The sequence below is a fragment of the Hetaerina americana genome, unplaced genomic scaffold (assembly GCF_022747635.1).
Source record: "Hetaerina americana unplaced genomic scaffold, ioHetAmer1.1.p SCAF_7, whole genome shotgun sequence".
Taxonomy (NCBI): domain Eukaryota; kingdom Metazoa; phylum Arthropoda; class Insecta; order Odonata; family Calopterygidae; genus Hetaerina; species Hetaerina americana.
The window spans coordinates 70,609,886-70,631,979 of record NW_027287316.1 but is presented as its reverse complement, the minus strand read 5'-3'; the positions used below and the strand labels follow the sequence as shown (position 1 = coordinate 70,631,979).

General features: G+C 39.0%; 1 long non-coding RNA gene across 1 annotated transcript in view; it reads right to left on the bottom strand.

The window, feature by feature from the left end:
- The window catches only part of LOC139696788 (uncharacterized), a 589,762-nt gene that overhangs the window by 86,330 nt on the left and 481,338 nt on the right, over positions 1 to 22,094 (bottom strand). The window contains exon 3 of the long non-coding RNA XR_011702660.1: positions 7,072 to 7,155. This is a non-coding gene — a long non-coding RNA (uncharacterized lncRNA). The remainder of the gene's footprint in view (positions 1 to 7,071; positions 7,156 to 22,094) is intronic.

The following is a 22,094-nucleotide window of genomic DNA, read 5'->3' as shown; positions in this document are numbered from 1 at the left end:
CATCGCCCTCCCAGCTCTCCCAAGAGCCCAAATTCCCAAGTACGAAATGTCTCTTACCATCGATGGACTTCGGTCCCCTAGCGCCGGGATATCCATTCGGCGCCTCCCAATGCCAACTCTTTGTGAAGCTTTGGTCGGGTTAATTTCCTCGAAATTCCATGAATTTCCAGATAGCTTGGCCGCTTATCACCGCACGACCATTTTTCACATCCTGTCTGTCACTTTCTATTTAACACGCGCACACCATGCAAAACCCTTGGCGAATGCGGGAAATTTCGGAGAAAAAAAATATTCGTCGACACTTTGGCACGCTGTAAGCTTATGCGTTCAAAAATTTATTGATATATTATGTCGGGCGGGGGGGGGGAATTACCATTAATCTTAGTTAATTATAACTGTCAATTTGATTTAAAATTGCATAGATTTGCGACGAGATATCATCTCTGTTTTTATTCGATGATTTGTTTCATGTCCTGCATTTTTGTGATCGTTTCCATGAACGATTTTGAGGGAGAAATATTCTACACTAATATTTTCACGTCCTACGGATTTGACGTACAATTTTTCGAGGCATCAAAATTTTCCGGGCCTGCAGAAAATTATGGTTAGTTTGAACGGCTCATATTTTCAATTTAAACGACTCAATTTAATTCATAAATAAATAAATTCATGCGAATTTGCGACGTGCTTCTGTTTACAGTGGTAAATAATATGTGTTCGAACTAATAAACAAATTCGCCACTGAAGGTTGATATTTAGTGTAAATAAAAATATCCTTTCCAATTAGTTTGCTATTTTAACAGTCTGAAGAATAATTCAATATAATTGCGAGTGTCCCTTTGTTCAACCAGTTCACATTCCGGGCTATCTCATGCTGGTTTCATCCTCGTTCAATTGAAATATACGTTAAGATGATGAACTGAAGAACACAATGTATTTTTCAACTGTTCTTTATTTGAGTACTACTAGTTTCCACGCTTAGGAATCATCATCATGTACCTATGATGATAACGTCGAAGCTTTGAAACTAGTGTTACCCAAATAAAGAACAGTGAAAAAATACATTGTGTTTTTCATTCCATGAACATGAACTTCCACAAAGTTGAGCCAGAAACCATCAATATCTTAAATGATTCAATAGGGACATTTGTTTTGCAAGGAGACCGCAAACGGAGAAAGTTGATCTAGATTAAATTATTCGGTGCGTGGCATCAATCAGCTGCTTGAGCATTTCTAACATGTGATTTGGCATGAATTTTCAAACTAATCAGGAATAAGAATAATGTATGTTATTAAATTCCCCGTCCTCATTTGTGTGCATTGTAATCTCCCCAGTGAATCCTAATATAATTTTTACGGTAACAGAAAGGTCATGTTGAATTGCACTACTTGACCAATTAAAAGTTTCTATCATCCCTATGTTTACTCCGAGTTAGGGAGACATCCCTTATTGGTGGCACTCGTGATTTATCAGTGCTATGTGTGACTTTCACTTCAAAGAAGTGAAATAAGTTGCATGGGTCTGATATATCTCGAAAATAGGCGATGTTTTCGATCTCCACGTTATTTTAGGTTGGTGAGCTGCCAGCAGCGTTCTTGCATTTTTTTTGCATCGGGACACCGAGTGAACTGTTTTGATTGCACAGTCATGAAGATGCGCGTCTCGGTTGGTTGTCGGACGCGAGAATGCATCCTCGTACTTTATTTTTGCCGGGCACACAAAACTGTCAGACATCTGGATGGAGAACTCGGCTGGGACTGAGTTTTTGCAATCGAGCGTCCTCCTCCGGCACGAGTGAACCGGGAGGATAAAGCAAACGAATAGTTGCAGGCTCGGGTGAAAGAGGATTTTAAAAATTTAGCGGACGGAGAACCGAAAATGGTTTGGCATGGGCGAGGTGTTGTCTTTCTGGCAGCCCATTGAACGGTCACAGAAGTGGTTTTTCTCGTCGTTGACTCACTCATATCACGCGCTCATAAAGAAGTAGGAACATAAAAACTTCCGTCAGTGAAGGTACAATTGCAGTTCGCATGGGAACGCATTTCAGGAGGAGCGACGAAACATATCGTACGGTTGGACTTCCAGATTGTGCTTACTGCTCCCGAGTAATGAGGAAAAAATATCTTCTGCAACAGGAAATTTATCATATAGAAGAGAAACTCACTGTTTTTGTAATACTGGAACGAGAAATCCACTTCCCAATTCTGTCAGCTTACAAAATATTTTAACGTACAACCAGTCATATGCAATAGAGCTGTTTGTCTATGTGCTGGAGCTGTGTACTTCGGTTAAGTATGACAAAAATGTTTCAAATAGTGCTGGAGGAGAATGCTGAAGATCAAATGGAAAGACAAAGTAAGGAACGAGGAAGTATATAGAAGAGCGGAAGACCATATGGAGAACACTACGATAAAGAAGAAATAGATAGATTGGACACACATTGAGGTAAAATGGATTGATTAGGAATATAATAGAAGGAAAAATAGAAGAGAAGACTCCACGAGGAAGAGCAAGAGGCAGTACATAGGACAAATTAAGAATGACGCACCACAGAGAAGGTATGAATTGACATTAAATAGAGTAGAATGGAGGGCTGCAGTAAACCAATCCCAGGATTGAAATACTGATGATGATGATGATGAAAAAAATTCAAATATCCAGTTGATCTTTTTGCCGATCGTACAACTTTATCGTAACTAATGTGATAACGGATGACAAGTGTGAATTTCATGGCCATTTCAATCGTTAACCGTAAAATTCACGACCTGTGATTCGCCCTTTTATGCGGCAATGCGGAAAAGGCATTCATGGTAGAATTAAAATTTAATGGATTAGTTTATTCGTCACTTGTTCTCTATCACTCGAGAGACCAAGAAATAAGCTGCCTCTCATCAACTTGATATTTATTTATAGTTTGTTATTAGATCCTCTGTCTCTCCTTCCTCTTTCTTTGTGCCACCTAAGCAAGTTTTGTCTCCAATTGAGTCACATCATTATGTTCCCCTTCGAACCTTTCACGGATTTGACGAAATGTGCAGATCAAAGGTAAAAATGTAGGCAGGAATTTATTTATTCCATCCGGCATAAGAAAAACAACTCAAAAGAAACGTTTCAGACAATTTGGTAGTGTTACGTGCTTGATATGATTGGAGAAAAATGTAAGCATATTATACAGTGATTTACCTTCCGGTGATGATTGTTTGGAGACTTTAATTTTTTGAATAGCATTAAAATGAAACGCGTAGTGTAACAAAGTTTTTTATTTGATTAATATTCTTCATTTTACCTTGGTGGGTCATTTGTGTATCAGTTGAAGATGAATCTTTTTTTCACTCAGCCCACTCATAAAGGGGACGCCGAGAATGGTATGTGTGTGTGTGTGTGTATTACAGAGTAATTCCTACTAGTGATATGTTCTTTACTACTTATTTTTTTCTATTTTGGTTCTAAAACGGACTGTAACGTTATGACATAAAATATTACATGACGTGCAATATCTGAAGCAAGCTTGTTTTAAGTTCCGCATGCATAATGAATACTGAGAATAGAAAATGACCCATGTCGTCACTTATATTTTTATCTATTTCGGTCCCATTTCCTGGTGAAAATATTTGAAATCTCGCATGAAAATTTGAGCAAAGCGCTTGGCATAGGTCTGAGAAAAAAATGAGGCCCCCAGGCCGTACGTTAGCGGCGGTCGAAACTGCACGTAATATTTACGGACGCCCTCTTCCATACTTCTCCCTCAATCAAACGCGAGTACTCCGCTCGGCGCAGTTGTTTCACTCGATTCCGCCTCGTTTTAATCACTTCCTATCCCCATCCCCCACTCCTAACCCTCGCCACCCCGCCTCTTCTCCTTCATCGTTCCCCCCCATGTCCCCCCAAAGCACGAGCGACTCGCCACGCTGCAGCCCGACGGGCAAAAATGCTCTTCGATCAGGGCGGGACGGATGTTTCTTCGCGGGACGGATGAGCCCGCGCGTATGGATTCCTCCTTCCCCGCTGCCCCCCCCCTCCCTCCCCCGCTCTCCATCCTCGTGCACTCCCTCGTGATGACCCAAATGTGACGGCGCACGGTTAATTGTGTTTTTTACCTACCCCCTCACGCCGAACAGCGGTGTTGTTTTAGAGTTTTGGATCTTTCATTGAAGAAGGCTCACATGGAGGAGAAAACAGACCCGCTCGTTCCGATTCGTCATCGCTGGAATGATTCCGTCGTGTGCTCATCGCCTCAACGTGCTATTTTCTCCCAGGAAAAAAAAGATTATCGTTGGACTGAAAAAAATCTATTTGCACTTTAATTATTCATGAGAAGTCTCCGTGTACAACTATACCGACGTTGCAATAACTACCGCCCCCCAAACTGAAAAAGATCAATTAAATATACACTCTCAACCCGCGGTTTACAGAATTTGCAACTCTGCAAAAAATCTTGAACAATAGCCTTATGGTGTGGTATAAAAACGTGGATCCCGTTTCTCCTCGTGCCAGAAAAACGTTGACCACAACAGTTGTGCTGAAGTAAGAATGGCATACGTATTTATCGGGCACAGAATAAATTAAAAATATCTTTGTAAAAATCTATCTTATGTATTATCACAAATTCATTCCGAACTTATTACCTAAATGCCGTTTACTGACGTTCCGACGCCTCCACAGCACTCAAGATATATTTCCTCAAACTTTCTCACCGCCGATTACACGCTTCGACCCCTCTCATTCTAACCCCCATCTCCCTCCCCACGTAAGCCCTAGCCAGCTCCCACGGAGCATAAAATTCTCCCTCTTTCTCGTCAACTGACCTCCTAACTTTCCACTCCCATTTTATACCATTGCCAAGAGAATAACATGTGTAATATGCAACTTTGGCCACATTTCATACGCTTTTGGCCACTTTTATACTCCCACGTGTTGAAAATCACCGTTTCTCAACAAAGTGCATCACCCCCGGGTATTCTCATCCCGACTCATCCATGTCCCCTCACTTGACGAATGATTCACTTGATGATTTATTTTGCAAAACCTACCTCCATCCGTCGCCATTATAGACATACTCTATCCGCGAGCTCGCCTACACTTGAATCGCAAAGTCCTTTTAAACTCACGTATATAAACTCACCCACTAGTCAGTTTATATGCGTTGGCATATTTTTGTTGGAATGGAACAGGATGATAGTAAATTGAATATGATGTTAATTACCACACTTGTCGATCCTTGTTTTGAGCTGATTCAAACGGAAGAAATGTAATTTGTGTTTCAATTAGATCGATTGTTTTTTTACATAAACATTAATGGATTATACGTAATATGCACTCAAGAGCCAATCGAGAAACCCTCGTAAAACTGACTACAAAACTTAGTTACTGTACGTAAATGTATCATTGTACGAGTATAGAAATGGAAATTAAATGCATGAATAATATGATACGAATGAACACCTGTGATCGAAAGGGCAAACGTTTAACAAGCCCCCATGAGCATGACAGGCCCTAGTCGCCGTTCCTCTTCAACCACAGGAGAGGTAAGCGGAAGGGGGATGGGCTAGCTTTCCGAGGTCCGAAGGGGAGAAGGGGCTTTCCAAGGTCCGACTTCGAACCCTTTTGGTGGAGAGCCTGTTCACCCAGTGGCCGCTAAAGAGAATCAGAATTGTGAAACTCATTATCACCTCTGTTATTGGTGTACATTTCATTAAATATATATTAAGGAGACTACGTATCATGCGTATCAAATCAATTATCAAAGCAAATATTAATCTTCCTACGTGGAGCATGTGAAATGTTCATTCTCGAAGTAAAAGATTCATTGTTTTACTTATGCTTGAAGCCACTTGGATATTATTTTTTCTTATTATTATTTGCCATCATACTATAAATGCGCTTTTCTATAGGGTTAGATAAGGGACGGAGGTTTAGGATTCCAAACGATTTCCCTAACTTATAATTTTCCTGAATAAATCACTTACGAGTTTCCTAGGAATTCATTTGGACGGGATTCCTCAAGTATGTGAAACGTCCTTTCTTATGTAAGGCAATTAAATGCAAGCAGTACCAGTACTTCGATCGCAGCTTCCGCTAATGCCTACATTTTGGCTTGTTTTGCGCTAGCGTTGTCCTATGATCTACTTACGGTAAAACTATCTTAGTGCCCTTATAATTCATAGCAAAATGCGCTACTCTCATATTGATGCATCTGAAAGTTCATCAGCTGCTGCGCTAAGCATTGGATTTTCCCTTGGCATCCATATGGATGTGTATGATTTTAATTTATCCTCCCAGTCGGTCGATGCACAAGTTGCCGGTTGACTGAGCTCTTCCGGTCACCGGCAATTTCCAATCGTAGCGCGCGTCTCAGAGAGGACGAACTCATTGCCCTTTATTCCTCCCACATAGCCGTGTTAGTTCTAATAAGTGTGTGCCGTCATTGATTCAACTTTGAGCGGAGGGAGCCCGCAATCAGATAGGTCTGAGAGCGTTTATCCGACGATCCTAAAACGTGCTTGAGAATGAACATATTTCACGTCCCAATTGAGCAGGTTTACTTTTGGATTCCACTTTGTACCTTAAATAGTTTTGGCAGAACTATTTTTAAAAAAATCTGTTTGGTATTGACATAAAATTCCAATTTTTTAACCTGAGAAAAATACAAGAGACGAAATTTTCCAGATATAATTCCAAATTGGCCGGTGGTTTCTTAAATTTATATTTTTCCAGCTTCCCTATTGTGTTACTGTTGAAAGAAATAGGACTAAGGGATATTTATGGTGAAACACGACTTTTTGCTTTTTAGTTAAGGACAGAACAATAGACTATTTGTCCTCTTTATCAAGGGATACCCGAGATATTTCTTTTCGAAGTTTTTGACATTGGGTTTCAAGAATGATATTTGACACAACGGGCACAGATTGAATAAGTATTCATTTTTCGAATCCGCTTTCCAATAAAATTTTAAATAGAATAGACCTACTAAAAGAAATTCCATTGAAAATTACTAAGGTATTGTTTGAAAAATTGAGTGCATCATTTTTCAGAAAGAACACAAATGATTCTATCATGAACAAGTCACCCACCTTTAATATGTGGTCCGAGTCCATGAAGCATAACGTATCCATCGCACTATCGGTTGAAACATTCTCTTCGTAATTTCAGTTGACCTGGAAAAAATAAGGAGAGTTAGAACTGATTGAGAAGTTATTTTCTGCAGTGCGGATGTTCAAAGCTGTTAGTGGGACTAAAATAACTAAACCATTAAATCTCTAAAACCGGATAATTCCTTGCGAAAAGAATTAAATTGAAATATTTTATTTCGCAAACGCTACATTTACAATACGAGATATCAATGGACACATTTCATCTTAATATAGTAATAAATAATAATCTTAATAGTAAAATTTCTATATAAACTGGAAACGTATTTCATACAATGCAAAAATGCATAGAAGAGAGTTTATTAACATTATTTGACGGAAATGAGATATTCATGGCCACAAAAAATCATAGGTAAAAAGTCGAAATTTCAATCACCCATTATTATTCATAGAAATTTTGAAATTGATCACTCATTAATGCGATTGCTTCCCATAATTATATCTATATCATGCAAACTAAATATTATTTAGAGATTGACCACTGAAAATATTTCATATATCGTTCGAATAAATTCCATCGGCTACATAAAGCTTGCAGCTCCAAAGCAATCACCTAACAGGTAACTGTTAGGTGAATTTTTCATTATTATATGAATTATGTAGCATAATTGGGGCGCGTATGGAGTATAATTCATCGAAGGATATTGCAGCCATCCCTCATTCTCTGAGGAATGATGCGGAAAACACTCTTTGAAAGGATCTCCCCCTTTTATCGGAATTCTCTAATGTCCAAGATTAATTCTCTTTCATGACTCAAAATCTAGTCAAATGGATATTCTTCCCGACTAGATGGTCGAAAGAACCTTTCTCTCTCTCGTCGTCACGAATGAGTATTAAAAGGCGGAATAGGTGGATGTGCAAGGACGGAATTGGAGCGCGTGCGGCCTGAGGCTATTGAATTTGCAAAGATGTCTGATTAGTAGGGTGGAAGTACCACCAGAGGCGTTGTCGTCAGCTGAAGGAGAGTCTAGCGCGAAGTAATGTGCGATCATGACGACGTTACAACCTATATCCATCCATTTCAGGAGTTGGGCTCTCTCATCCTCATAATCCTAATTTTTTTTACGTGTAACCTAACGCTGCAAAACATTTTGCTTGTTTTTATCATAATTATTGCTCATCACTCTTAAGATTTGTTTGATGTAGCTCTTAATTCATATCTTCTTTCAGTGAACTTGCGTCTTTATACTTCTTATCTTTGATACCAGTCCAAATTAGTTAAAATTGTGGTCTTACATAGTTTTTCCCGTTTAATTTTCCCAAGGTCAGGCCATCGCGCCTCAAAGTAGATCCCATTAATTTGAAATGAAATGAAATTATAGATTTTGTAATTCCACACACTTCATTTAAAAATACGACCCAGGTTTCGACGTCGAAGGTCATTACCAGGTCAATATGATGATGTTCAACGTCGAAACCTGTTCAATACCTGATGATGATGTTGAACGTAGAAACCTGGGACGTGTTTTTAAATAAAGTTGTGGAACTACAAAGTCAATAATTTTGTTTAATTTCAATATATTATATAAATTCCATAAAGTTACGCCGGAGACAGCAAATTTTAGATCCGATTACCTTCCTTTTAATGACTTTTTATAAGATTTTCATCTATTCCTACTCCTTGTACAACCTTCTTGATGCACAAAGGCTGTAACATTGATTTGCTTTGTTAAAGAAATCACCAGAGTTGAAGTTATATCTGGAGTGAGGATGTAACCAACACATGTATGCACTTTCTATCAGTTCTATAGTCGCTTTTAATTCATTTTCTTCTCCAATTTAATACAATTACATTTCCATTATTGAAATAGAAAGAAAGACTAGTACTTTTCCACAGATTTTATTATACGGCACGACGCGTTTCACCGACTTGCGGCATCATCAGGTACAAATTTGCAAAACAGACAGAGCAAGCATATATACCCTCAGGACAGAGTGGGGGCGGGGAGGGTTGGAAGGATTTGAGGGGGGTGGGGGCTCGCAGGTGCGTTGATGAATTGTTTTGACCATTTCCAGGCTAATTTCTCGGAGAGGAGTGGGGAGGGGTATGGGAATAATTGCTCATTACAAAGTGTCGTGTTGGGGTTCACCAAGTGCCTTCTAATCTCTAATTGCTCGAGAGCGTCCATTTTTAATCCTTTTGGGAGTGTGTGTAATATCTCTGGGACAAAGTCACTGCTGTGGTTGAATTCTAGTAAATGCTTGGCGAAGAGAGAGTTGTTATTCTGATTTTTGTGACACCTAGCGTGTTCCTTGACTCGTAACTTGATATTCCTGCCGGTCTGACCGACATAAACGCTGTTGCAATCCTCGCATTTCAGTTTATAAATGCCTGATTTGAGAAGGCTATCCTGGGTGTCTTTTCCATTGGCTAGAAGTTTGGAGAGGGTTATAGGTGAGTAGAAGGCTGCTTTGAGTGAGGTGGGTAGGCAGTTGGAAATCCTATATGAAAGATCTCCCAGAAACAGGATCGAGCACCACTTAAAATCTTTAGATACTGCGGGCTGAGATACGAAAATGCTTTTTATGGCCATTGCTTTTTGTTTTTTCCGTAGTAATGTGTCAACTAGTTTGGGGTTGAAACCATTGTTGGTAGCTATATTAGTGATATTCACGAGTTCAATTTTGAAGTTTTTGGGGGAAAGGGGGATGTGTAGGAGGCGGTGGATCATGGAGTGGAGGGCTGCGTGTTTGTGAGAAAAGTGGTGTGCGGAATCATTAGAAATTATATGGTCTGTATATGTGGGTTTCCTATAAATTGCAAATTCGTGTCTATTATCCCTAATTGTGATTGTCAAGTCGAGGAAGTTGATGGTGCCGTTGACGTCTTTTTCCATGGAGAAGGAGATATTCCGATGAAGAGTGTTTAGGAAATTAAGGAAGGAGTCTAACTGTCGGTTGGTTCCGGTCCATAGGCATAGTATATCGTCCACGTAACGAAACCAATAGCCCACGTTTTTGTTATGCTGATTGTCAGCATTAAAAAGATGTTCTTCTACAGAATTGAGGAAGACTTCGGCTAGGAAGGGGGACAGTGAGGAACCCATAGCTAACCCATCCGTTTGGCTGTAAAGGGTGTGGTTGAAACTAAAATAATTCTGGTTAACTGTCATTTTGATGAGGGGGACCAATTCGTCTGAGATATTTTGGGCAATGGTGGAATCCTTGAGTAGTTCTTCCACCCTAAGCAAAGTTTCCGATATTGGTACGCAAGTAAATAAATTGCTAATGTCGAAGGAGACTAGCCTCGCTTTTTCCGGGACATCAATATCTTTCAATTTTCGGGCTAGCTCTATAGAGTTTTTAACTCCATATTTAGGTTTAAAACCTGTGAGATCTCGGAGCAAAACGTCTAATTTTCGTGCCAGAATGTGTGAAGGGGCGGACACAGCTGAGATGACAGGCCGAATAGGTATGGCTTTTTTGTGTAATTTGGGGAGTCGGTACAACCTGGGGGCGGAGGGGTTCATTTGGATTAAACTAAATTTTTCCCTAGCATTTAAAAACTTACACTTGAACACGGCACGTTTCACTTCACTTTGGAAACTCGCGGTTGGGTCTTTGGATAACGGAGTAATAGGATTGTTGTTGATGAACTCAAGGCACTTTTCCACATACACTCGTTTATCCAACACTACGACACTAGATCCCTTGTCAGCTTTCTGGATGATGAGGTCTTCCTTGCCAATAGTCTTCTTCAGGCGTCGGAGGGTGGACGTATGTTGCTGAAGGCTGGAAAAGCGGGTTGTTGTTGGCACTGCTTCCTTCAATGAGGACATGATGATTTCAGCAACTTGGTGTTTGGTAGCCAGAGATTGGTTCCGAAGGGCAACCTCGCAATCTGCGGCTAGATTTTTAATGTCGGCTTCGGAAACTTTCTTAGAGGGAGCAAACTTCAACCCTTTCTTTAAGATATTACTCTCCTCCTCAGTGAACGTATGATGACTAAGGCTGACAACTCTTGCGGCCGGAACAAATTTCGATACTGTGCGGGGACTATTTTCTTTAGTAGTGCACTGGTAATTTTGAGGTGGACTATTAATAAGGTTACTCAGTTTTTTCCCCTGGGTTACGTATTTGCGAGAAGAGATTTTACTCACTAGTTCTTTTACACCATCCACAAATGTAATCCATTCCGCAAAATGTAACTTAGAGCAAAGTTCTACGTGCAGACAGAACAAATAATGTGCAAAGGAATCCCTTCTTGCATACCACAGTTTCAGTTCCTCCCTTAACCACTGGATTTTCGCCTTGCGTATCGCTCTGATGGCCGTTGTGGACGACGAAGTGGCACGAACCTGGACGTACGCTGGGAACACTCCGTTTTTGAGGCAACTGCTATTGAAGAGAATATTCAGAGATGCACTGCTGTATTTCACCGAAAGTTTTAAGTAAAGTTTACATACATACATACAATTACATTTGGTAACAAAAAATCGGAAATTGTACCTTTAGGTTTATATGAGAATATATTCCAATATCTCATCGCTATACGAGACGCCGTGCCCAATCTACCATCGTATTGTCCCATTTAAACGTCCTATCATTAAAATATTGCTACCTGAGATAAGTTTGTTTTTGGTAAAAACTTAGTGGATGATCGCATATGATGCCATTCATCATTCATAATAAGTTTCATGAAACGGGAGACTCCTAGCGGAAGAATGTTCGTATCGTGTTGAGAGGAATTATAATGCTACAAGGGTCATGGCCCTATAATTTGTGACGCCATTTTGCAAAAATAAATTTCAAGGATATAAAATAATAATCGTCAAAGCTTAATTAGCTTTCATGATTTGTAATTCTGTCAAACGAATACGTTTTTTGAATATACGATGTAGATAATCTTGTTATCGGCAATGCAGATTAAAAGACGGAGACATTATTATAGCGATGATGCAGAGTTTTAAAACTATTATTATTATAATTGTGTAGTGATGAAGATTTTCTCCAGTGTATAAACAGATTCAGTGGTCTTTATATTCCTCTACATGTATATCTTTTGTAAAATTAAATTTCATCATCACTTAATACTATATTATTTCCCCACAAATCATGAGATTTTTTTAAAGGGAATTAAAGACTTATTTTGTCTACCTGTGGATCGTTTCAGCGCGACCATTTGTGAGATACAGATGTTATTTAATATATCTAAGGCATACGATGTTCTACCAAATCGAATGGGAGAACTTATGGAAACAAAGAAATGAGGATCACAGCAGTAAAGATTTTGATTTATTCACATTATTTCGTTTGCTCAAAATAATAATACTAACATGTGTACTAGTGTAAACATAATGAGAACACAGGAAGTCCTTCCTCATTCCTAGTTACCACTTGCAGTCCCATTTTTATGTTCTCTCTATCCATTTTCCTGTGGCTGGCTTACAAACCATTACAAGCCCTAATATGGCTACGCCGAACGACTCAGAGCAAATAAGGCCCTTCCGCACGCGGTTTCGGGTCGAAAATCCATGTGGGGACACCGACTGTTGTTTCACTCTTTAGGATTGATCGGAGAAGGAAAAAATCCAGTTAAATATCCTTCCGGGTACTCCATGCATGAAACATTTAGCAATTTTTAATTTAATCCTTGTTTGCCTGCAGATACCGGCAGATTATAAACAAGGATGTTTTCACTCCTTATAGAAACTTTTGAGATGAATAAATCAGGCTTTTTGAGTTGAAATTGAAATCCTACGATACGAGAAACAGATGTCACATCTCCGTTCGGCCGAAGGACTTTGAAATTATCTTGTTATAAAAATGAAATTCTCTGCAAGATGAGCAGAAAAGGAAAGAAATTGGGGAGAAACCAAATATAAAATTTGTACCCTGCATCGGATTTATTTGTTCCTTCGAAGAAAATACTCTTTTTCTTTTAAATTTACGACAGGTGCCTATTTGTTTGATCTCATAATCGTTGATTCATTATCATCGCATGGGTTTGATGGAGAGTTTTGCTCATAGAGAGCGAGCTAAAGTATAATGAGAATAAAAATTATATTATTTTTTCAAACCTCAAATTTAGTGGTATATGCATCAAATTTATGGCATTTTTAAGAAAGGCTCGGTATCAATGACAATTCTGGTGATTGACGCGGCCAAATTCTAATTGGAAGGTTTCAGTGGCTAATCCCACCTCAGGTATACTAGGTGCGCTATCACGTGAGACCTTCTGAGGTAAATTCACTGGGTGATGTAATCTCAGGCGTCGAAGTGTCCTAATTACTCAGTGATGGCCACTGTAACGTCAGGCTTTAGAAATAAACTTTTGAATTCAATGCAATTAAATGAATAGTTCCCCTGCTAAGTGCGAATTTTTAAACGGTATTAACCGTGAATTAATGTCAAATATATTATCATACCTTATTTTTGGATTAATAAGCAATGGCACTTTCTTTTATGGAATTGTTAGCAAGATTATTCTTGCCAGTCTAACGGCTTTCTTGATTCGTGAAGTACAAACGAAAGAGAGGAAGCGGTCACTTTCATCGACAACTTTTCTTTTATATCTTCTCCCTGCTGGAATTCTTCGGCACATAGTCTTTGGGAATCAATGGCGGACGCTCGAATTCTTGAGGTTACCTTGTAATCTTTCCTAGACTTTTTAATTTTTAGGTGAAATTTAAGATTAACGTTAAATTAAACTCAAGTACTCAAACAGTCACCCTTTACTTCCGCCTTTGCCTCGTCCCCATGACTCGCCTTTCTTCAATTTCTGTGCATGGCTCAATGGAAAAGGTAATAAGAATGGTACCGCTACCCCTTCCATAGATCGTACGATACTGCTTAAATATGTATTTCGAGTAGAATGATACGCTTTTAATTCACGTGACCTTGTTTGTTCCCCTCGACTAGTGTGGAAGATATTTTAATAATAAACATTGTGACTTTCGTGGCGTAAAGTAACAATTATATGGGTCGCCTTTGCCTCGTCTCTCACTAAGTTCAAATGCGGTTGGACACAAAGAATTCTGTAAAAAGTTAAAATGTAGACATTCACTTGTAAATGAAAATATATCAACTAGAGATTCTGGCCCATGATAAATGCAAACAAAAGCGGTAAATGGAATGATCAACAAGGACGTATGTTTATGAATACGTTCAAGCAGCAGAAAAAATTGTAACACAAAACGAAAAGCACTGTGCGCACCTGTATTCGGATTTAGTTAAAAGTGATTCATAGAGCCCAGAAAAAGTTACCTGAGATTATTTATTGCCTTAATTATATTATTCTATTGTAAACAAATAAAAAATAATTTATTTTGTTGAATTTTCAATATTTCGTTCAACCTTTTTTACACTGGTTAAATATTATTATTGCAATTTCTTGAATCAGTCAGTCTAAAAACTCATTTAACTCGTATCAATAATTTTAGAAATTTCATAGAAATGATTGAAATTTTAAGCTTAAGAAAATTGCGATTAACCCTGAAAGTGTCACAAAATTCTGTTGGCTAAATGGCAGATTGTTTTTCAGAAGTCCTTGTTTTCAAAAGATTATTTTTTGTTTCTAGCATTCGTTTACGAGTAAAATTCCTATTGCTTGGTTTCACTTCACAACTGTTACCGTCTGACGATATTCTTTCGGAAATATATCTTATCGTGGATTACTAAACCAACCTGCATACACATTGCATGATTTCTACCTCAGAATGCTTGGCTTGAAGGGTAATATGGTTAAAATGTTGATTCCAAAATTAAATTTTTCCTGTATGAGTGCTTGGCTGCTATAGTTCAAAATAAATATATTAAAATATATATATCACTAATTTATATGGTGAGATATATAATAGTACTACTTTATATGATATTTTCTCTCAGTAGCGTAAGATATTTACAACTTTCAGTGAATTTTTCATGTTTAACACAAAGGAGCATAATTATTTTTATGAAATCATGCACCTAAACTTGGATTTTTTATTTGCGTTCGGCGGCCAAAGTATAGCGGATAGCTTGCTTATATTTCGGACGATTGATTTGCGGGTAACAGTTCCTTATGGTTCATATATCCAAATATTTTCATGCATTAAATAATTACATTAATTTATTAAAAATATTTAACCCCTTTAGATATTACGGAGGCTCAATAGATAGATATTTTATTGCATGAATCGCAATAGGGTCATTCGAAATTATCATCACCTTTGATGTACTCCTGAGTATAGCAATACAATCTTATGATTTTGTTACGTTTACCAAGAAGATGCAATTTATCTTGGTCCACAATCCTTAGGATTTTTCATAATGCCTTGAGATATGTCATTGTCCCAAAACCGGTGTGAGATGTATGTGGGGATCGAGATGGTGCGGGGGCTAACGTATTGGCTTCCCACCCTGAGGGCGCGGGTTCAAATCCCGGCGGTGTTGAATATTTTTCAGAGGTATCTCGATCCCTATTTGAGGTGCTTTGTGGAGGGCACTTTGAGTGAGTACGCCGTCCGTCGGATGGGACGTTAAACTGCGGACCCCTTGGCGCCTTTCGTAAAGAGTAGGCTAATGCCAACGCCGGGTTACTCTCCACCCTTAATCCTTTCCTGTCCATCACCTATGGCGTAAATGACCTTAGCTGTCGGTCGCCTCCCCTAAAAACTACTACTACTACGAGAAGTATGTTTCAGCGCTTCCCTTCGTCTTGCGAATGTTTAAAATTCTCTTTTTACTGTTCTCCGATTCAGTTATTCAGGAAAATTATTATTTGCAGGTGCTGCAAATAATAATTTTCCATAAACTTATTTGTAACAAGGCGGTAGACTAGAATGTCTTCTAAAATCAAAATAAACCGAAGGAATACAGGGTTCGTCCGGAAAATAAGTGTACTGATTTTTTCCCGCCGCTCCAGGCGCGCCCAGCACCGCTCTGACGGGCTGCGATTGGAGGGGGGTATGTTGGCAAGCGACGCTGAAAAAGGCAGTCGGCTCTGAGCTGTGGTGTAGTGAGGAGCTCTGTTAACGCGAACCTCCACGCTCGACCCACGTCACGGAACGCGATGCCGAAGTTTTTGGAGTAGCGTTATTCCATCAAATTTGCGGTAAAGCTTGGGAAATCGTCTACCGAAACTGTCGGTATGATTAACCAGGCTTACGGGGAGTCAGCCATGTCCAGAAACATGATCTTTCGGTGGCACAAGATGTTCGTGGAGGGCAGAGAAGAGGTCGACGACGAACCACGGCCTGGACGCCCATCAACGACACTCACCGACGAAAATGTGCGAAAAGTTCGCGATGTACTGAACTCTGATCGTCGTCTTAGTGTTCGGATGATAGCAGAGCAGTGTGATGCTCGACAGGCTTCGAAAACGAGTCACCCGCGTCCGGCCAGCGATCAAAAACATCTGGCGGCTGCATCACGACAATGCGCCGTCTCACACCGCGCTTGTCGCTTGTCGTGACTTCTTGGCCAAGCACGGCGTGGCAACGCTGCCGCACCCGCCCTACAGCCCGGACTTGGCACCACCGGACTTCTTTCTGTTCCCGAAGATAAAGAGGAGTTTGAAAGGAACGCGATACGGGACTTTGGACGCCGTCAAAGAGGCCGTGACGACGTGTCTTCGAGAGTTTCCCGATGATGCCTTCGCGGGAGCGTTCCAGAAATGGGAACGCCGCTGGAACAAGTGTATCGACTCACAAGGGTCCTATTTTGAGGAATATTAGCTTAAGATATGTAAAAGTGTAATACATTTTTTTTCCTGAGCTCAGTACACTTATTTTCCGGACGAACCCTGTAGATTGTGCTTAGAACCAGTGCCAAATATTTCTGAGGGTGTATGAAATATGTTTTCAAAATGGAATGGATGAAATGCATACATAGATTAAATAAATAATAAATATAAGATAAAGAATATTTTTATTAAGAGATAATATTTTGAAATGAAATTCAACGGACGGAAAGAATCCTCAATTTATGAAATTACTAGGTGGTCAAAATATCTAGCATCACAAACGATAACTTTTGAAAAATGTTTCTTTCGTTCACCTTTCAACAGTCTGACATGGTTGGAATTTGGGAAAACCATTGGCATAAAACATATGCTCGTCACGGTAAAATATTCACAAATGGAGCGCGCACTTGCTATGAAACCATTTTTACTGTGGTGTAATGATATAAATAGAATTTGAGAATAAGCTCATTGCATTAAAAAAATAACAGATTTCGTAAGATACATTTTCGTGAGATACATTCTCGTTTATTAGGGTTTTTCAACCACATTGCCTAAAATTATATTAATAGAATCTAATTTCGGTAAATATCATTACCCTACCATTTGCTGATTAATTTCTCTTACCATGATGTCTTTAACAAAAATTCTAAATGAAGTAGGACCGTACAGCGAGTGTTTAAGGCGTAAAATAATAAACAAATGGATTCTGCGTGATTCGTCGTAAATTTGGAGCGACTGGGGGTAACGTCAGCCTTAACAACCAGCCTAGATAACATGCTTTATTCATTTCCGAGGCGAGTGGCGTCAACGACTGGCGTTTCAGGGTGTGGTCGACTCCCTGGTGAGTCATCTGTAATGTCATTGTCTTCGTTGTCACTCACTGGATTCTGTCTTATTTCGGTTCCTCTATTCTTTTACCCTTCTCTTTTTCCTTCCGGCCTTTTTACCCCCTCCTTTGCTTATTCCAACTTTGAATCCGAAAGGGTTTTGGTGCCACACATCTAAACCACAATAATTGTCGCTTTGGTCTGTGGCGTAAAATGGACCTTAATATTTCAAAAAGATGAAATGAATGTTAGAAATTATGATTATCTCATATATTAAGCAAAATTATTACTATTATTATAGGAAATATACTGGTTAAGTTAGGTTTTGGATGAAAACAAACTACCAAACCTAAGTGTAATATGTTGACGAAAAGTTTATTTATTTATTATTAGTTTATATTAGTTATTATTTATAATAATATTTTTTTATTATGATTAATTTAAATTCCAAAGATCTGCGTAACTATCCGAAACCAATCATCCTACAAAGATAGCAGAAGATAATCTTTATTGAAATAATAGTATACAGGTGTACGTATATTCATGGATATACTGATGAAACGATATAACAAAGGCCTTCATTTCCTTTCCTCTATTTTAATATGTGTGCGCATGTGAGAGTGAGGAAAAGAAAAGAGAGAGAATGGGAGAGAGAGAAAAACAGAGATAAAGAGGGATTGTATCAAATTTCTCGTGGTTTATACGAGAAACGTTTACGTATTAAGATACGTTTATACGTATTAAAAATAAATTCACATAAATGCATTCTTGAAATTGAAAAGTGGAGCAAAAAACTCTTCCATCTTGTATTTATTAATACCTGCTAGACACGCTAGGATATTAATCCATCTTTTTTCCTTCTATCTCGGATGAAATGCATTTAGGTAATTTGATCATTGTATCAAATGAATATCAGCTACTCTTTGATATCAAAAGGAATTAATTAATCATTGCGTAGAGAGTAGCCACGGTGACATTCATTTTTGCTTCAAAAATACACCCAGTCTCGGTGGTATTTATCGTCTAAAAATTTTCGCAAGTTTTCGCTGAGTCTTGCCGTAGATATCTCCATTCTTCCCGGTGTTCACGGCATGCGTTGGCTTCAGTAGACAAAATGGGTTTCGCCGTGATTGCAATCAGTGAAACTATTTTCCAATGAAGCCAACTCACGTGGTGAAAACCCGGCTTCTTTCATCAAGCATCATCAAAAGCTCATTTAATTAAGCGGGTGCCGTGTTTTCAGCTCTAATTATTTACCCAAAATATATTTTTAACAAAAGGGTTTAGGTTTTGAGATCATCGTAAGTAAATTATGTTATTTAACAGTTACAATTAAACAATTAAGAAGAGAAAATTTATTTAATGTTTATAATAAAAAACAGTAACTGTTATTCTGTTTAGGGTTTCAGTCGTTTCTTTTAAGAGCTTCCCAAAGCATTACTAAGGGCCATTTGAAGTTCATATTCGAAACGAATATCCCTAGATTTAAGGGATGAAGTTGGGGCAGACAATTACCTCTGTCCGCACTCACGCAGGCGAAGTCGGAGGATATTAAGAACTCCCAAGTGCAGTCTGGGCGTTGGATGTCCCTTAAAAGCAGGCGACGTTAATGACGTCACAGTAGTCTCTCTTCAACCCCGTTCCACCCTCTCCCCCGCGCACCCCTCATCGCTCTCACCGCCTGTTCAGTGTGCGCACGCTAACCGTGCTCCAGCGTAATAAATGAGAGGGCTCCCCGTAAGTGGGTCGGAGGGTGAGATGCAAGCATATGAACGCTCTCGCCTAAACACTTGACGCCCGCCGACCAGTTTAATCGATGTCGGATCGTCGGGGATGTGGTGGGAGGGGAGGGAAAAAAAAACACTCTGGGTGTTTGGTGCGGTACCGAAGGAGGAGGAGGAGAAGCGGCATTTCACGCTCGGCTGGCCGTCTGGTTACTACTCTCTAGCTGGGAGGAAGTCGCTATTTCCCCTCAACGGCGGCGAAGGAATGTCGCGTAATTTCATGCATGCCGTTCCGTGACGTATCGAATTCCCATTCAGGACGAAGAAGTGGCCATAAATCCGAGGTCTCGTCACTTCGAAGCGCTCAAATGGAAATTGGAGTCGCCTCTGGGATGGATTGTCAGAAAAATACTGGCGTGGGTTTATTTTTTTTTCGACCTGCAAAGAATATAATTCTTCCAGATTTAAAGGAACCGTTAACAATTTAACGAGAGTCGTCAAATCACTTTTAAATACAAATGTTTGCATTCTTAAATATGCGCACCGGAAAGAAAAACCTAGTTTTAACGAGCGGGTACCACATGCTTGTAAGATTAAATTGTGCACACATGATTCCTCGCGTAAATTTCATTTGATGAAACCGTTCAAAAGTTGTACCGTACTCAATGAAGTGTCAAAAGTAGGTCTTCGTTTGCAAAAGTTGCGATGGGTTGAGTTTACGGAGCTTTAGGAGAGAAATTGTGTTTAATATTTGAAATATTTGAAAAAAGAAGAAATGTAAATCAAAATTAATATTGTTTGAATGACGAAACTTCAAAATTCCTCTTTCTTGTTTCATGTCCGGAAATTCAAAGGGTAAGTGGAATCCGGAGGTTAATTTAAGGAAATAGCGAGGTCTGGAATTTTTATCAAGGAAGTCGTAATGCGAGGTAGGAAGTCATATTTTAGTCAGACTCCGGTTATGTTTTTCTTGCTGAGTTGCCAAGTTCATTTGCATCAGAATTGAAAAGATGGGGCATTTCACGCTCTCTTGCTCCCATCAGTTGTTAGAAATAATCGGATGAAGTAAGAGAATTAATTAAGTCTTGAACCTCCTGGATCATCTATTTACTTTCTGCCTTCTTTAACCATTTTATATTCATCATTTGGGTTTAAAATTTTGGGATTACTTTGCTCCAGAACTCCATTCTATTTTCCGCTCAATTAGCAGCCACAACTTTTTCCCATATTTCCTCCCCTTGACCTCCTTCATTTCCTTCTTCGTGTCTTCCATTACCGTTTTCTCTCCGAAGTCCTTGTATTCAACATTTCTCTTCATAATTTACCCCAAAGAGTGATTGTGCAAGTCAGATAAGTTTCACTCTTTTTCTGGATAGTGTTTTCGATATATTTATTTCTCTTATATTTTATTGATGATTTGCTGGTCCCACTTAATATTGATCACTCTTCTGTGACAACACTTTCGTTATTGCCTGTATTTTCTTTTCCACCCGACTTTATTTCGAATAATTGCGTAAATTGGTATAAACATATTTTGTTTATTCTTCTGTGGGTCTAGTTATCCCTAGATTATCGAAAATCCTTCGTTCTTTATCTCGTTTCTTATGGACAGAACCATTAGAGTTTACGCAAAACTCATGCTTAACACAAGGTTCAATTCAGTCCTTATAACAGGCGAGAAAGCATCTAAAATAGTGCGTTTGCTTTTGCCTCTACGGATAAGTTCTTACATTTGAAATGTTGATAATATTTCATTGTAAGTAATTCAACCAAAAATACGATCAGCAAGTGAATTTAGGGTGTGTAGAGGGGATTTTCAAATATCGACCCCATTTTTTTCAAGTATAATAGCCTATGAAAGCTGGTAGAATCTTTATCCCTCACTTAGTATAACATTCATATTTGACTTTGAGGTGATAACAATAGTCTGACAAGTGACACACTCGCCGGAAAGGTTATTAGGTCTATTGTAATGGAGGTAAATGTACTTATTATTGTTGAAAATCGCTCCATTAAACCATTCAACATAACCCAAAAAAGGAAGTCATTAATAGTCGCCTACTAGAGATAATATTATCGCTTTCTCAGAACTTCTGAAACACTTTCGTATTGCCCAAACTACTTCCATTTCAAACCATTTCCTTTTTCATGTCTTCAAACTTTCTACCCCCATTAATTCTGTGCAAAATTATTGCTTATTTCTGAACGAAGAAGTTCTACTAAGATTGTTAGAAGAAATACATCTCTGAATGACACTAGAAGAAGGAAGAGTAAAACTTATCGGCACATTTTAAGGCACGATAACTTAATTTAGACAAGCGTGGAAGGAAAAGTAAACGTTAAGAAGTCGAGAGGAAAACCCCGAATGAGATAATAAGAGGTAGTGTAACTATCAGAGGCAGGGAGGGTTTGAACAGGCCCTTAAAACTATCACACAACTTCACGGTCACCTAAATCTAATCAACTAATCTAGGAACTTCTTAAAGTGCTGTGAAATCTAAACTGATTTTGCCGGATAATGTTTATCGTAATTCTTCAACCCTTCACACTTCTGCCTGCCTCTTTTCATGCCGCCCAAAGCGGCAATTTCCCCCTTCCCCATCTTTCGCGCTTGTCTAATATCCTGCCTTCTGTCACGACTTCATCATTGCCCTCTTGATATGCACTTCACCGCTTTCCCCACCTCCCTCTTCGGATTTGTCTTTTCTCCTTCCAAGAATTTGTTTTCGT